The 17,499-nt window shown below is 44.0% G+C and overlaps 1 protein-coding gene across 1 annotated transcript in view; it reads left to right on the forward strand.

Moving 5' to 3' along the window:
* The window catches only part of TANC2 (tetratricopeptide repeat, ankyrin repeat and coiled-coil containing 2), a 713,500-nt gene that overhangs the window by 630,317 nt on the left and 65,684 nt on the right, over positions 1-17,499 (forward strand). The gene's annotated exons all lie outside the window — the stretch shown is intronic.

Raw genomic sequence — 17,499 nt, forward strand, 5'->3', positions numbered from 1 at the left:
TGCTCACCGCACCCAGCTCCAGACTGCTCCAGCCCCAGCTCCACCACTCGGTCTCTGCACGGCTGCTGCTGCTCTGCCTCCAGCTCCCTGGGCTGCTTCTCTGGCCCCTCTGGCTCTGGTTGCTGCAGCTCTGCTCCCAGGACAGGTCTGCTCTGCAGGCTGCTTCTGTGACTCTGCTCCCAGCACTGACCTGCTTCCTGGGCTGCTTTTCTGGCCCCTCTGGCTCTGGTCGCTGCAGCTCTCCTCCCAGGGCAAGTCTGCTCTCTCTGGGCTGTGCCTCTGGCTTTGAAGCTGCAGCTCTGCTCCCAAGACAGGGTCTGCTCTCTCTGGGCTGCTTTTCTGGTCCCTCTGGATCTGGCCCAGCTCTGCTCCCCAGCTTAGCTTGGGCCCCTGCTTTCTCCTTAGCTCGGCCCCACTCTGTCTGACCCAGGCAAATCCAGCTCACACGGAGACGGGACCTCCCTGGCCTCCTGACTCCCTGATTAGCCTGCCCGCCCTGTCATTCAGGCTGACCTGGAGCATTGGCCTCTCCCCATTGTTCCTGGGGACTGTCAGTCTCAGGGTCCTGATTCCCTATCGACCCTTCCCCTTTTAGTACTGGGAGCTAGCCACCAAAACACCCCACTGACTGTTAGTAAGGGGGCAACAGTCCCCTTACACATGCATCTGATGAAGTGGGTTTTAGCCCATGAAAGCTTTTGCCCAAATAAATTTGTTAGTCTCAAAGGTGCCACAAGTACTCCTCCTCCTTTTTGTTGATACAGACTAACACAGCTATCACTCTGAAACCTAATAATCTTTGAATATGGATAAATACAGTACAGACTAAATGGGAGATTCTTAGTCCATCACATCTGTAAAGGCATATAATCGGTTTGGGATAGATGATAAAGAGATGAAAATCAAACAACATATGCACATATATATACAATGAACTCGATTCAAAAGCCATTCTGTACATGGAACTCCCACTGAATGTTTTCTGAATGCAGAATCAGGCCCCATTGTGTTTTTGGAGTGTGAATTCATGTTTAAAAGACACAATGACCATCTGATAAATTATTATTGTGTTCCTGGCATAGCTGTGAACATAAGTTATATCAAGTCACTACTAGACTTTATAGTCTGTTTAAATGCACTGATAGCATGAGAATATTACTACACTATTAAAAATGTATCTTCTATCTTTCAACCTCAGATTGGGTACAGGTGTTGTCTTCATCATTTTAGTTGTACATCCCAACAGTTCTAGTTTCACTTATATTAGCCCATTCCCTGAAACAGATATATAAAAATTGGGAAAGTCATTCATATTCTGAGCCCCTCCAATGCATCTCCTTGAACCGGCAGTCAGTACATAGTGATAGTATCTGCTGAAACTGAGCATTCAGCCAAGGTGACAACTACTCACCTCATTAAAGCAAGTTGCTGCTGTTATCAGTGCCAGGGTAAAGAATATATTTACCATCTCCGGTATGGAGCTTCTTGGTAAACAGGATTTAGTAGAAAAAATAACATACAGCTGCTCCCAGTGGAAATCCTGGCTGCTTTAGTAGATTTCTGCACAGCTCTCCTGTTATTTAACCCTTGCAATGCGTCTTCGACCTCTCCGCAGTTATCTTTATATCAGTGTTAATTATTTACGTTATAGCTTTCCTCAGAGTCATTAGATACTTCTCACCATGCAATGCTTTTCCCACCAGAGCTATCTGCTATTTGCAAAGCCATTTAAATGCATGGCTCTCATTTATTTTTAATCCGAGCCTATTGTACTGAAAACATTCTCCCTAATATCCACTTGTGCTTAGCCCAGATGCTTTCTGACCATAGTAATTTTTGACTGGATGTACACAATTTCATCAACTAAGATGTGAATCTCTAATGCACTAGCTACTAATTACTTTACTGTTTTATCACAGATGGGACAAAACTGTGGGTTTAGGTGCAAGCTTTGACACTTGCTGTTGATAATTAGTCATGGCATACATTTTACATGAAAATAAAAAACATTTTCTTCCTTCTCTACCAAATACAGTAAAGTTAACCAGAGCACATCTGATGGATTAGGCATCAATTTTTTTTACACGGTGTATGTGCTGTAGTAATTAGGCAAATTTGTAAAGCTGTGCAAATGTGTGCAGTTCTGATTCTCAGGATTCCAAGAATGTCCTTCTCCTTAGTTTTGGTCTACATGGGTTTATGCCTTCTGAATGTGCCTTTGAGCTCCAAGTTTGAATGAACTCACAAACTCAAAGCAAAACTCAGGCAAAACTGCTGTTTCACCAGGCTTTGCACTGAAACCATGCACAGCCAGAAATTTCACATGGTTTTAGCATGAAATCATAAATCAGCCATGGTTCACTCTGAAGGTAACAAACAGTTTGGGCTGAGCTTCAGGTTTCATGCAGTTTTGTAACCTTTATGCACAGTGTGAATGTTTTGCACAGGCTTCCCAACTAACACACGTCATCTGGAGCTTTGAATCCCTGTACTGTAATGATGCTGATCATCTCAGTTATTGAACTTTCCCTGACCTTGAGTATACATGCCTGACAGGTGCAGTGTCATGAAGTTCATTCTTACTAGTATAGTGAGGGGAAACCAATTCCTCCGTTGTTCCAACGTTCCCGCACCACAGAACTTGCCATTCAGAGCTCAGACAACCTGTAAAACTGAGAGAGTCATTTCTGTGGGCTTTCAGGCATCAGTTTAGTCCCAAATTTACCATCTTAACCAGATGAAACCATAAATCGCTGTAAAAGGGGAGGAAAAAACCTTTTGTAAATATGAAATCCTAGACCAGAGCTAGCCAGGCTTCACTCACTCACAGTAATTTTTGCCAGAGGCAAAGATGAAGCACTCTGATGGACTGCAACAGAAACAATAACTAGTACTGGTTCCTGTGCCCAGAGGGCACATCCATACCTACGGAAGGACTATTAAAAACCTCTGATGCGTTATGTGTGCTAATTGGATCATATCCTGATAGAGAGAGAAGTTGGGTGGGGTAATATGCTTTATGGGACCCACTTCTGTTGGTGAAACAGACAAGCTTTTGAGCTACACAGCACTCTTCTTCAGGTCTGAGAAAGGTACTTATAAATAAAATGCGGTACATATCAGTCATCGATAGCGCCCCGGAGAGTTAGCTATTGTATTGTGTAAGGCTTCTTGTCCCACTCTCAAGGTAGAGCTGATGTTGAGCTCAGAGCGTGGTAAGCCCTCATCAACAATTAAGATGAAAAATCACTATGTATTTTCACTACATTAATTGGGGCACAGCTTGCCACTGATTTGACTAATAATAGGACAAGTGTGTGAAGACTTGCTTGCATTTTGTTTGCTCACGGTGAGCTTGATTTTTTTTCCCCAGTAAAATGGGAATTGACAAGGTGTGGTAGCTATGTGAAGCACAGTTTAGTTCCCTTGTGCTGAATTTCAGAAACAAGCAGCTAAACCTAGGCTTGTTGACTTTGCAGAGAGCTACTGTAGAGATAGTGGTTGCTGAGGCTGATTCTCTCATGAGAATAGCTTTGAAACTGAAGTGTGACCATGTGAAACAGCTCTTAATTGACTTTCCCTGACAGAAGTGAACAGATTTGGAGGATGTTATGGAGGAAATTGAGATAATGGGACCTGGGTCAGCAGCACTGCAGCTGGGATGGTCTTTTTCCTTCCATTAATAAGACTGGAACATCCATTGTCCCATCCTCTCAGCAGAACAGAAAAGGAAAAACAAACAAACAAAACGGCTAAGTATCGTACTCAAATTTAACACATGCTCTTCTAGCTACATACAATTAAGCAACAAACCTCCTGCCCTCCAGATTTTTCTTTTAGCCTGTTGTGCTTCTAGCCTTCTTCTTCCCTGAATGCTCAGCGTGAGTTTTCTAACCAAAGCAAAGGCTAATTGGCATTGAAGGGAAACACTATCATTCTAGATTATCCCACAAGGGAGCCCCTCAGCGCTGACTGTTTAATAATAGGACACAAGAAAAGCTCTTGCCTGATATTTTAACCAGCATTGTAACCAGTAATGACTTCTGCAGACCATCAGTGTAGTACTGTTAGCCAGTTGTATTATGTGATATATAATATAAAACTATATACTGGGAGACCATTTTTTAAGATTTATGCATAAGGGGGCAAACTTATCATTGTGCATTTATTGTTCACTCTGCACTTCTGGACCTAAATGTTGCTATAATGCTAAGGCATTTTTTGCATAGACTTTTATTTTAGAACCTTTCATGCAATGATTTCAAAGCGATTCACAGACTTAGGAAGGAAGGTGTTGTTATCTCTGTTATAGATGGGGGGAAAATGAGGCACAGAGAGTTGAAGTAAGCAAAGCACTGGGAGTCAAATGTAGATCCCAGGTCTCCTTACTCCTTGTCTGCCTCTTAACCACATCAAACATGTTCAGAATCTTTCAGCTAGAGTCTCCTTTTCTCTTTGCCTGTGTTGATCTCAGCAAAGGTAAGGAAGGGACAAGGTAGGCTGGTAGCTTCCTTTGCATCCCGTTAATTCTGGCTCTGGCCCCCAGGGCTGCACTAAATTTCCCAATCTTGTCATCTCTCTCTATGGGCCATTGCTCCAGTGTAGAATAGCTGGCGACATTCCCTTCTTCTCCTGACACCTCTGTGCTGGTCAGAGAACGCTCCCACACACAATTACACCACTGTGTAAAAAGGTGTTTAGGGTAAGGGAGCATTTGGGCCTTCAACCAGGGCGGGATTAACCCATAACTGGGCCCTAAGCAAACATATACGTTTGGGCCCCTACCTTCGAATATGAATAACGACAGACAGCTGATACATGGAGAGAAGGGGAAAAAATACACTTCGGTGATGTTCCCTCTCATACATGCCCTGGCAGTAAATTCCCATCCCAGCCTGTTCACGTGCTGCTGTTAGGGAAGGAAGTGGTTTCTTTAACCAGTGGCCCTGCTGGGAACAGCAAAGAGAGTTTCAGCTGTGTGTGAAGACTGTCTCTGCCCACTCATCCGCTGATGCAGGAAACTTCACTCACCTGAAAGAGCAGCGTTGCAACCTGGCACATGGGGTTGCCACAGAACTCAAATTTGTCCCAGCCGCCCCTCCCATGACACGTGCTGGATCACAATGCCACTTACTCAAGTGAGAGAAGCTCTTTAAGTTCATGAATCGGTTAAAATAAAATAAAAATCCACTCCTCCCCACACACACATATTTAGACCCTATGCACATGCCTGACAAGTTTGTATATTCATCAGCCTGGCTCTGCTTTCCTCTCATAATAAAATGCTCTCATGGTATATCTGTTCAGATTTAAAATAATGAAAATTACAGAGGTCACAGCTTTGCTCCTGTACAGTGAGATCCCCAGGAGGGAGTGAATTGCTGTATGATCAAAAGTGTTACCTCCTTCCAGTACCTACCAGGTTGTATAGGCAAAGCAGAGCTAAGAAATCTCAGCTGCATTTGTATTTATTAAGCTTGGCCCATGAATACATGTAATGAGAAATGCTCTATATCTACAGAAATGAGGCAATGCCACTTTTTCTCCCTCGCTGTCTTCCCTTTAAAAAAGGGAAGAAGGAGGATCCTGGGAACTACAGGCCAGTCAGCCTCACCTCAGTCCCTGGAAAAATCATGGAGCAGGTCCTCAAAGAATCAATCCTGATGCACTTGCATGAGAGGAAAGTGATCAGGAACAGCCAGCATGGATTCACCAAGGGAAGGTCATGCCTGACTAATCTAATCGCCTTTTATGATGAGATTACTGGTTCTGTGGATGAAGGGAAAGCAGTGGATGTATTGTTTCTTGACTTTAGCAAAGCTTTTGACACGGTCTCCCACAGTATTCTTGTCAGCAAGTTAAGGAAGTATGGGCTGGATGAATGCACTATAAGGTGGGTAGAAAGCTGGCTAGATTGTCGGGCTCAACGGGTAGTGATCAATGGCTCCATGTCTAGTTGGCAGCCGGTATCAAGTGGAGTGCCCCAAGGGTCGGTCCTGGGGCCGGTTTTGTTCAATATGTTCATAAATGATCTGGAGGATGGTGTGGATTGCACTCTCAGCAAATTTGCGGATGATACTAAACTGGGAGGAGTGGTAGATACGCTGGAGGGGAGGGATAGGATACAGAAGGACCTAGACAAATTGGAGGATTGGGCCAAAAGAAATCTGATGAGGTTCAATAAGGATAAGTGCAGGGTCCTGCACTTAGGATGGAAGAATCCAATGCACCGCTACAGACTAGGGACCGAATGGCTAGGCAGCAGTTCTGCGGAAAAGGACCTAGGGGTGACAGTGGATGAGAAGCTGGATATGAGTCAGCAGTGTGCCCTTGTTGCCAAGAAGGCCAATGGCATTTTGGGATGTATAAGTAGGGGCATAGCGAGCAGATCGAGGGACATGATCGTTCCCCTCTATTCGACATTGGTGAGGCCTCATCTGGAGTACTGTGTCCAGTTTTGGGCCCCACACTACAAGAAGGATGTGGATAAATTGGAAAGAGTCCAGCGAAGGGCAACAAAGATGATTAGGGGTCTAGAACACATGACTTATGAGGAGAGGCTGAGGGAGCTGGGATTGTTTAGCCTGCAGAAGAGAAGAATGAGGGGGGATTTGATAGCTGCTTTCAACTACCTGAGAGGTGGTTCCAAAGAGGATGGCTCTAGACTGTTCTCAATGGTAGCAGATGACAGAACGAGGAGTAATGGTCTCAAGTTGCAGTGGGGGAGGTTTAGATTGGATATTAGGAAAAACTTTTTCACTAAGAGGGTAGTGAAACACTGGAATGCGTTACCTAGGGAGGTGGTAGAATCTCCTTCCTTTGAGGTTTTTAAGGTCAGGCTTGACAAAGCCCTGGCTGGGATGATTTAACTGGGAATTGGTCCTGCTTCGAGCAGGGGGTTGGACTAGATGACCTTCAGGGGTCCCTTCCAACCCTGATATTCTATGATTCTAAGAAGGATTTCATAGAATCATAGAATATCAGGGTTGGAAGGGACCTCAGGAGGTCATCTAATCCAACCCCCTGCTCAAAGCAGGACCAATCCCCAATTTTTGACCCAAATGGCCCCCTCAAGGATTGAACCCACAACCCTGGGTTTAGCAGGCCAATGCTCAAACCACTGAGCTATCCCTCCCCCCAATTTATCCTGCATGGAGTCGATTTTAGCTAGGCACATTTCTGTTTTAAAATTGAAACTTTTAAATGTGTGGTTGTGTCTTTTAGGGGGACAGTCACCCTCTTTTCACCCTCCTAAATAGGAAATGCAGAAGAGAGGTACTAATCTGAGGGAGCAGAATGTCATTCATTAAAAATGTCTTAGGAAAAATGGCCTGCTGTGCACTGTGCATTTTTACTAAATGAGGGTGCAGTTCTGTCCTCCTAAGACTCTGGCTTACGGCTTTATTGCGGAGGCCTTGGACAGCTGCAGTAAGAGTCTCAGAGGTGCTGAGCACTTGAAGATAAAAGGAGCTGCAGGCACTCAGTATCTTTGAAAATCAGGCCACTGGAGTCTTGTTGAGAGCACAGTGCAGAGGAATAAATCTTTTGCAGTAAATTTCCCTTCAGTACACAGAGAATTAGGCATACAGCCGCTGTCTATTAATATTAATAGGAGACTTCTTGCTAATACCCCAGGAAAGCTCTATAAAAATTAATGAGAGCTACTAGTCCTCTTTGTTTCACCTTTGCAGAATCAAGTCAGTTCATATCAGTCTTCAAAACTCTTAAGTAAAGGTAGCTTGGTAATAACATCTTGTAGGAATTAGGGTGCAGTAGCAATCTAAACCGAATGTATGAAGCTGTAAACCAGTATCTTGAGTTGCCATGGTTTCCAGTGGAATTACCTTATATCATCATCCAGCGTAGGTATTTTACATTCTTTTTTCTCTCCCTGCGTCTCCACAAAATCATGCAGCAGATGGAGCTCTTAGTTAATCACAGTTCCGGAAGCGACTATTTCTATATATTACCCAGCAAACTTATGTGTTTGTGCAAATTAGCAAAAATATGACGTTTGTATTTTTGATATATAGCCTAGTCTCTCTGGGAAATAATAATGCCGAAATGAAAAGGAACGGAGGTAGAAAGTTTGGAGACAACAAGCAGGAGATAGTGTAGATGACTCGTATAAAAATTCATTTACACCTCAGTACTGCAAACTTCTTAAAACGCTGCTGCTTTCTTGTGTCACACATTGGCTTTTTTTAATAGTCTAAATTTCGCTTCAAATTGCATATCTTGGTTTGTCATTGTGGAGATACGTTTAATTGTTGAATGCATTCATTCGTCTATTTTCAGTAACCTGAGACTCCCTGAAGTCTCTAAGCAATACATTCTTCTTTATAAGTAGCTGGTGTGGTAAAGGGTTCTCAGAAAAGATGGGGACAAACCTGAGGGTGGTTTTGTCTGTGTGTTTAATGGATTTTATTCAGGGAGGTGAAACTGCCATTTCAGTTTGAGGAAGAGAAAAATTACAGTTTTAACAAGAATTTTTTTAATCCCTTGTGCACATGCGTGTGTGTGTGTGTGTGTATAAAAAAACCACACATTGTGTATATACTATACATATATACACATATACACTCTCTCTCTCTCTCTCTCTCAAGTCCAAATTTCAAAACGCTCACACCCAGCAGCTCCCATTTAGGTACTGAAATGAAGTGGCCATATTTCAGAAGCAGCCATTGTTTCCAAAGGGAGCTGCTGGGTGCTAAGCCCCACTTCTTTAGGAGCTGAAATGGGAGCTGAGCGCTTCTGAAAATCTGGTCCTTACTGGACTCCAGTACTGTGCCATTTTCTGTTTTCATCAATGAAACTCTGTCTCTTTCCTTCATAGCTCAATACCCCCATTTCTGTTTTACACCCCAATTATCTATTTGCTAGTAAGAAAATTAGTTCTCCCATATAGTACCTCTCTCCAGGCTCAATATCCCATTCTGTTTGATACCCCAATTATTTTTTGATCAATACAGATAAAATGTACCACTCCCTGTCATTATTATTCTTTTTATGTTTTAGTGGCTGCAGACTCGTTTGTTAAGGCACATTCACACAAGAAATCAAATACATTAATCACAGATTTAGCTCAAGAAATCAAATCTCTTGGTTCTGTCTTATTTTCGCCAACACTTTCAGCGCTAGTGTGCTCTGCATGCCCCCAATCACATATATACGCCAAGGCACTCAGCTCACTGGGACACAGACACCAGGGATATGGTGTTGTGGTTAGTTATTTTACGGTGCCCAGAGGGGTGCTGGGTGCTGTACATCACAGATAAAAAGACATGAGGCCAGATTCTCCCCTAGCTTGCACTCTGTGCAGTCATTTTCACCTGCACGCAGCCAATGTAGGGTGGATACAAAATGCTATCCAGTCAGAATGCTAGCATTGTGCACAAACTTCACACGGGTGAAATGTTGGTACAAGTGGGCAGGAGTGGTAGTTTGGGGCACCGTTGTGCTCCTGGTATAATAAATGTAATAAGATGTGGGTATTTTCATTGCAATATCCCATTTCTTTATCAGGATAAACTGGGAACAAGCTTGGGTTCCAGACGTTGGGTCATCATAAGTCCTTCAGTTAATTAAACTGGCAAACGCTGCCTGTACCAAAGCATAGTAAGTTTGCTGTGCTGCCATCATTGGGAATAGTACTGTTCGGCATCCCAGAAGCCTGCCTGGAATGAATAGGGCCGTCTTACTCCACTACGTTCAGTGTAATCGCTATAAAATAGCGAGGGAATTTATCACAGCTTGACGAAACGAGCTTAGGAGACCCATTACCTTGTGTAAGTAACCCTGTAGACCGTCATAAAGAAATGCCGCTGTTCCTTGAGTGACTCTGTTTAGTCACATTCAGAAGTACAGATTCAAGATATGATAAAAAAAACATGCTGCTAACCAGGGTGGGAAATGTAGCAGGGACTGTTGAGGGCAGTATAAGCTAGCGTTGTAATAATAATCAGAGTGAAAGCATTGGACTAAATACAGCTGTGGCATTGGTGGAAAATGTGAAAGAAGAAAAGTGATGGTTTAACTTGGTCTCAGGTGGTGGGTCTGCTCTTTTAATGAAGTGCTGAAATGCATTTTTGAACTGAAAGAGTTGGGCAGGGTTGCAGCCCCAGTGTCAGTCTGCACAGAAGATGGGAAATGCTGCCTGGCCCATGAAAGCTTATGCTCAAATAAATTTGTTAGTCTCTAAAGTGGCACAAGTCCTCCTATTCTTTTTGCCACCCAGGCAGATTCTAAACCGTGATTAATGACATGGAGATCCGAAATAATTGTGGCCACCCGAAAAAGACTTTACCATGAATAGAGTAGCTCACGGTTACCAGCTTGTGATAGACACAGCCCAAACGCTAACAGAGACAATGCTGTGTGTGTGTTTTGTATACGGTAAAGGTCACATTTTAATCAGCTAAAACGTACATCTAGTTTGCTGCTTCTCATTTTGCCACCACCCTCATTTCCCTCCAAGCCTCCTCCCTCAGGCCCTGGTCCAGCAAAATACTTAAGCCTGTGCGTAACTTTAAGTACACAAGAAGTTCCATTGACATCAAAGCATCTGCTTGCTGCTTTGATGCACCAGGGCTTTCGTACATCCTTTGCACTCCACTGTGGTTAGAACTGGCTGTATCCTGACCCAGGTTCTCTGCCAATGGATCTGCAAGATGTTCTGGTGGTTCTAAAACTGTTCGGGGCCGCACTTTTTTCAAATGGCCTTTCATTGTGGTCTGCCATCAAAGTATTTTGACTCCAACTAGTTTTATTGATCAGGCAATTGGACTGCAGTAAAACAACTTGCACTGTGGATGATTGTGAGAGAGCAGAGGAAGTGAGGGAGCTGTTTGCAGGAGACTTGAAGCCTGGAGCAGACTTGCTAAATGAGCTAACCAGAGACACCAGGCACAGGTAGGGAACCTCAAGTAACTGGTTCCTTGTAAGAAAGCTGAAGCAGTTGTTTGAGAGGGGAGTCAGCTCAGAGCAGGACAGCTGCAAGCCAAACACCAGGGTGGGTCACACCCTAAGAACTAATATAGAAAGAGGACTATGAATGAACCCCTTGACACACCCAGGCTGTGAGGTAAGAGCCAGGCCTCAGGACAGATTTTGGGGACTTTGAGTTTTGCTTTTGAGTTTATATGTCTGAATAAACCCTTACCCCAATAAGGGACAAGCAACATTTGAAGGAACAAGTGTGTGGAGTCTCTGTAGAGGGAGAATAAAGGGCACCCCGGCAACAAGAGGGCACTCAGACCAACTCATTTACAATAACCCTGCTGCTCAACCCAATCTAATTAGTCCACTGGTCTCTCCCAAATGGTAGCACTTTATAGTGATTACTCTAAGGAATTTTTAGGTGACTGCTCCCCGAAACCATTGAAAGTAAAAATATAACTATATGTCACTCTATCTTGAGTTGATGTACCATCCAATAATTCTTTAGATTCTGGACTAAAAACCGCTGTATGCTGTACAATTTTCATATCTGAACACTGAAAACGCACATTGAAATAATCCATTCTGTATCACTGTCCGCAGGAAAAAGATGCACCTTGAACAGAAATTTATCAAAGAAAACAAGAATGTTTGCTACATTAAAAATGCCTCTTAAAGCATCCTTGTTATGACCATATGATGGGTTGGATCAGAAACCCCCTGGGAGCTCCCACCTGATGTGCCAGGACTACTTCTGCCCCTGCTTTCCTGCCCAGTCAACTTAGGATTTCAGTGCCCTGCCTGGTTTGAGCCAGACCCACTAGCCTGCTGCAAACCCAGACCCACGTCTGAACCATGTCACCTAACAGTGGAAGGCTTAACTGAAAGCAGCTTACAGACATGTGCCTGTCATTAACACTCAGATGCCCAACTCCCAATGGGGTCCAAACCCTAAATAAATCTATTTTACCCTGTATAAAGCTTATACAGGGTAAACTGATAAATTGTTCACCCTCTATAACACTGATAGAGAGATATGCACAGCTGTTTGCCCCCCCCCAACTATTAATACATACTCTGGGTTAATTAATAAGTAAAAAGTGATTTTATTAAGTACAGAAAGTAAGATTTAAGTGGTTCCAAGTAGTAACAGACCGAACAAGTGAATTACCAAGCAAAATAAAATAAAACCCGCAAGTCTATGTCTAATAAAACTGAATACAGACAAAACCTCACCTGTTCCAGTAAGCTTCCTTTTACAGACTAATCTCCTTCTAGTCCGGGTCCAGCAATCATTCATACCCCCTATAGGTATTGTCCTTTGTCCCAGTTTCTTTCTTGGGGGTGGAGAGGCTCTCTCTTTAGCCAGCTGAAGACAAAATGGAGGGGTCTCCCACGGGCTTAAATAGACTTTCTCTTGTGGGTGGAGACCCCCTCCTCTCGCCAATGCAAAGTCCAGCTCCAAGATGGAGTTCTGGAGTCACGTGTGCCAGTCACGTGTCCATGCAAGACTCACAGTTTTTACAGGCAGAAGCCACTGCCCACCTGGCATCTTGAATGTCTCCGGAAGACATCCTATGTGGATTGGAGCCTTCCAAGATGCACTGTTCCCTAAGTGCTTCTTGACTGGGCACTTAACTTCGCAAATTCCTTTCTCCAGGAACTGACCAAATGCTCTACTAAGGTTATTTAGAAATCAAGCCAGGATGTGGCCAATATTTATAACTTCGAATACAAAAATGACACATGCAAACCAATAGGATTAATAGATTCAGTAGATCATAACCTTTACATAGATATGTTAGATGGCATATGTAGCATAGAACATATTCCAGTTATGTCATATATATTCATAAGCATATTTCCATAAAGCCTTATGGGGGGCACCGTCACAGACCAGGCCTCAAATTTAAAGATCTACAATGACCAAAATAATCTTTAATAGAGGGCCTGATTCTCCTTGAACCTTGTGCAGTAATTTACCCTTATGCAAAGGGGGTGTAAAAAGCTTCAAAAGCAGGATCAAACAAGAACAGGTGGTGCAGTGGAGAATCAGGCCCAACATATCCAGCAGGTTAAGGTGCTAAATATATTTTAAATCCAGGATCATGGGAGTGCTTAATTTAGAGAAGGCTTAGTTACTCTATCTATTACATATATTTCTTAAGTATTCCTGAGATTTCTTGTCACAGTCTTAAGGCCACACCTGTTTACTTAAAATACAAAGTAATCCATTCGTAACAGCCAGTGAGTCAGTTGAAATGCTTATAAACTAATCTAAGACATAAGGATTTCTTCTTTGCTAACAGAGATTCACCTTGTCAAACTCATATTAAAACAGTGGCTTTAAATCCTTTTTTTTTTTAATAGTTAATATCTTTTGTTGCCTTTAAATCTAAAGGGTGGCCATAGATTTTCCAATTCCATCCATGATGCTTCCCTGGGCTGCTTCTGTTATCTGCCATTATTTCAGGCAGTTCAGTGCAGGTGTTCCCCTGAAAGAGATCTTGGTGACAATTCATCTACATAATCCTGGATAAACTAGAGACGTTTTGCTTCTCTGGGACAGCCAAGTGTTTACTGTAGTCTGAGGCGTGTACTCTCCTGTACATAATAAAATACAGGCACAATGTCACCAGTGCAAATAGAATATTAAACAAAAAATAAACCTTGAGAAATATTAATATTACATCAGGATCATTAGCAGAATTTCAGAGTTTCAGCTGATTTGCAACAGTGAGATGACTGCTGATCAAAGAGATGGGAAGAAACTTGGTAACTTTCTATCATGAATCATAATGTTGGTAGAGATTGTTAATGCCCTGTTAAAGGAGGTTAGAGTGCCAACTTTCGCCAAATGAGGGGGTTGTTAGGCACATGCACAGTAAACGGTCTCTCGACGTCTGAAGACCTTGCTAGCTACCATCCTTTTTCTGCCCTGCCCTTTCTGGAGAAGATTGAGAATGTGGTTCCAAGAAAATTTGAGAGTCAGATTTCTTTGAGCCTGTCTCGGTCCTTGACCTAGATTTTAGCCTCCATGTGGATATGTCTGTGGTGGTTTTATTGGTAGCTGTTCACCTCCTAACAAGAGACAAAGGTCAAATGACCTTGCTGATTTTATTACGTCCATCAAAAAACTTTGGTCACAGGATTTTGTTGATTTGACTGCAGACCCTTGCAGGGTAGACCAGTCTGCATCAGAATGATTCCATGCCTGCCTTTTAAAGACGTCCCAGAGTGTGGCACTGGGCAATTACCCCTTGGGCTCTCTTCTCTGGGATTCCACAGTTTTCTGTTTTGCCATTTCTCCTGATGAGTATACATGTCAAGCCATTGGGTGATAGTGAAGCAGACTGGGCTATGATAGCACCAATATACAGATCCTATGTACAATCCTGTGTCTTATATTCATCAAAAATTAAGTGCATCGCATATCTGTTTGACTGAGATAGGGTCTTTGTTAAGGCTTTCAGTTAAGATTGGACGTCTTTCTAAAAGACATTCTCCAGTTAAACCACAAATTAAACTTGATACAGAAATCACTGTGTGAAATTCTCTAGCCTGTGTTATGCAGATGATCAGACAAGATGATCATAATGGTCCCATGTATCCGTAGTCTCAGGGACTGACTTTTGGTTGTGTGTTTAGTACCTAGCACAATGTGGTCCTGTCTATGATTGGAGTCCCTAGTCTCTACTGTAATATAACAAAATCATTGTAATAATTATAATATGAATGACTTCGTCTAGATAAGGCAGAGGTGGGCAAACTACGGCCCGCGGGCCATATCCAGGCCACAGGACCGTCCTGCCTGGCCCGTGAGCTCCCGGCCGGGAAGGCTTGCCCCCGGCCCTTCCCCCACTGTCCTCCCTCCCCCGCAGTCACACCGCCGCGCAAGCAGCACCCACCCACCTACCAGGCTTTCCAACAAGCCTGTCTTGCCGATTTGAGCAGCTTAATAAGGGGGCGGAGGGGGGGAAGGAGTTCTTGGGGGGCAGTCAAGGGACAGGGGGCAGTCGGATGGGGTGGAGGTTCGGAGAGTGGGGCTGTCGGGAGACAGGGAGCAGGGGGAGTTGGCTAGTGGGTGGGGTCCTGTGGGGGCAGTTAGGGATGGGGTCCCGGGAGGGGGGGTCAGGGGACAAGAAGTGTGGGAGGGTGGGGGGATCAGGGGTCCCGGGGGGTCTGTCGGGGGCAGGGGTGTGGATGGGGCGGGGCAGTCAGGGGACAAGAAGCAGGGGGGCTTAGATAGGGGGTGGGGTCCCGAGAGGGGGTGGTCAGGGGACAAGGAGCTGGGAGGTTCTGAGGGGGGCAGTCAGAGGGCGGGAAGTGGGAGGGAGCAGATAGCGGGTTGGGGCCAGGCTGTTTGGGGAGGCACAGCCTTTCCTACCTGGCCCTCCATACCATTTTGCAACCTCGATGTGGCCCTCTGGCCAAAAAGTTTGCCCACCCCTGAGATAAGGTGATTTGATTTTAGTTGGCAGAGGAAAGCAACCAAAGAACATCACAGGGTAGGGATCTTGCCCCAGAATTGATGATTTAACTGGGAATTGGTCCTGCTTCGAGCAGGGGGTTGGACTAGATGACCTTCAGGGGTCCCTTCCAACCCTGATATTCTATGATTCTATGATTCTGTGAATTAGGGAATGCACCTGTCCTTGTCACACTTCTTCTGGATCTTCAATTACTTTTAGATTTCCAGGTGACTTCTGTGGTTCAGTGTACAGTTGTTCATCTCTCCATGGCAAAATCAATTAAACCATTCTTCTTTGCTGCAGACTTTTACTGCTCCAAGGTATTATTGAATCAACTAGCTTGGAAAGAGTGGGATATTCATACAAATAAGAATAGCACCTGTACTGTTGTAAAATTACAAAGATTTTGAATTCTCCTGCTTTACAACCTAAGCTGATCAGTGTTTTATCCCATAGGGTCTGATATTGCACATATAGGTGCATTTCCTATTTTGCCTGTGTTATTTCTTGCGTAGCGTTTAACGAACTCTATATCCGTTCACAGTTAATCTCTATAATAAAACTCCAGGATTGTCGTTCTGAAGCCTAGAATGTCTGCTCAGTCAGTGTGAAGTGATAGAGACAGCCACAGGCATGGCTGAAAGCTCTTTTGGTTCCGAATATCAGCAGGTTGAATCATCACAGGGTTGTGTGATCTGTTGCTGTACAATTTTTAAATTCTCAGTCATTTTAATCACACCCATGTGGTGTAGCAGAAAGGCATGCCATGCCAAAAGTCCTACATAATTATGCTGTCCGAGTAACTCAGTCAACCCACACCCTTATTCTGCAGCTAATTTACATACAACAATTTCATTGGTTATATGAGGGAGACTGCACAGATGGTGGATTACTTGGCCCAGCTGCCACAGTTCTTCAAAACCACCCACACAACAACACAACCAGCACACACAATATCCCCAAACACACACAGCGCCTCACTGCAGCATCCACCCATCATTCGCCACCTGCACGAATCAGCACAAATCTCCCAGTACAGAACAACCCCCACACAAATCAACAACTCTCCCAGCCCTTCACACACATTTGCCCACCTTCCTTCTTACTGTCTGCGAGAACCAGATGGAGTGTTGGAGTCCAAAGGTTCTGTGGTAGTTGGAATGTGACAGCTGATCGGAAGGTAGGAGTAACAGCTGTAAAGGGTAACAAAGAGGCGGTTGTGTCTCCAGCCAGGGGGACAGCCCTCTGTACAAACTGTGGGGAACATGGACTTTTAAGCTCTCAGCCATTTTGACTTTATAAATTATACAACACAAAATCCCAAAGCACAACCTCCCCAAACACAAGTCAACACAACCGCCCTTCGTTCATCACCAACACAACTCGATAGCACGACCTCCTAGACACAACAACACAACCAGAACACACAATAACCCCAAACACAGATAGCTCCTCACCACAGCAAACATCCCTCATTCGCCACACACACAAATCAGTACAAAATCTCCCAGCACTAGACGCATACTCGCCCACCCTCACTCAAATTTACCATAAACTTGAGCAGCAAAGCTGCATTTCCTGACTGGTACATGAAATAAATCATTGGTGCAAAATTCAATCAGTTAACTTCAGTGATCTAATGATCTTTCAAAAATGCCCACTGTGAATGGTGAATCTTTGTGCTCTGTGTGTGTGCTGGGCAGGACATTGGCTTAGAGCATTTTTGTTTTTTCAGGAACATTTTTGCAAACTGGCTTCCTTTTAAGAGAGACGTTTCCGAGATGTCTAGTAGAAAAGGAGACACTTGTCTTTGCTGGGATAGGAAGTACTGTGTGCACTGCAGTTCTAATAGAAGTGCACTGTGGAGCTCTGAATAAAATATGAACATGAGTCTCCTGGAAAAGCGAATTCACTGGGCCCAGTGTCAACTGTCTGTATGTCGGAGGGTTTTCATCAAATTAGCTTCAAGAAAGGCAACTTGGATGTAAATCAGGGAGCTTGGAATTTACAGAGCACAAAGCAAATCTATTGTGGCTGATGCTCACTGACACTGCCAGAGTTGTATAAAGGGGCCTTCGTGTAACAGTGC

Source organism: Eretmochelys imbricata, chromosome 27 (genome assembly GCF_965152235.1).
Source record: "Eretmochelys imbricata isolate rEreImb1 chromosome 27, rEreImb1.hap1, whole genome shotgun sequence".
Lineage (NCBI taxonomy): Eukaryota > Metazoa > Chordata > Testudines > Cheloniidae > Eretmochelys > Eretmochelys imbricata.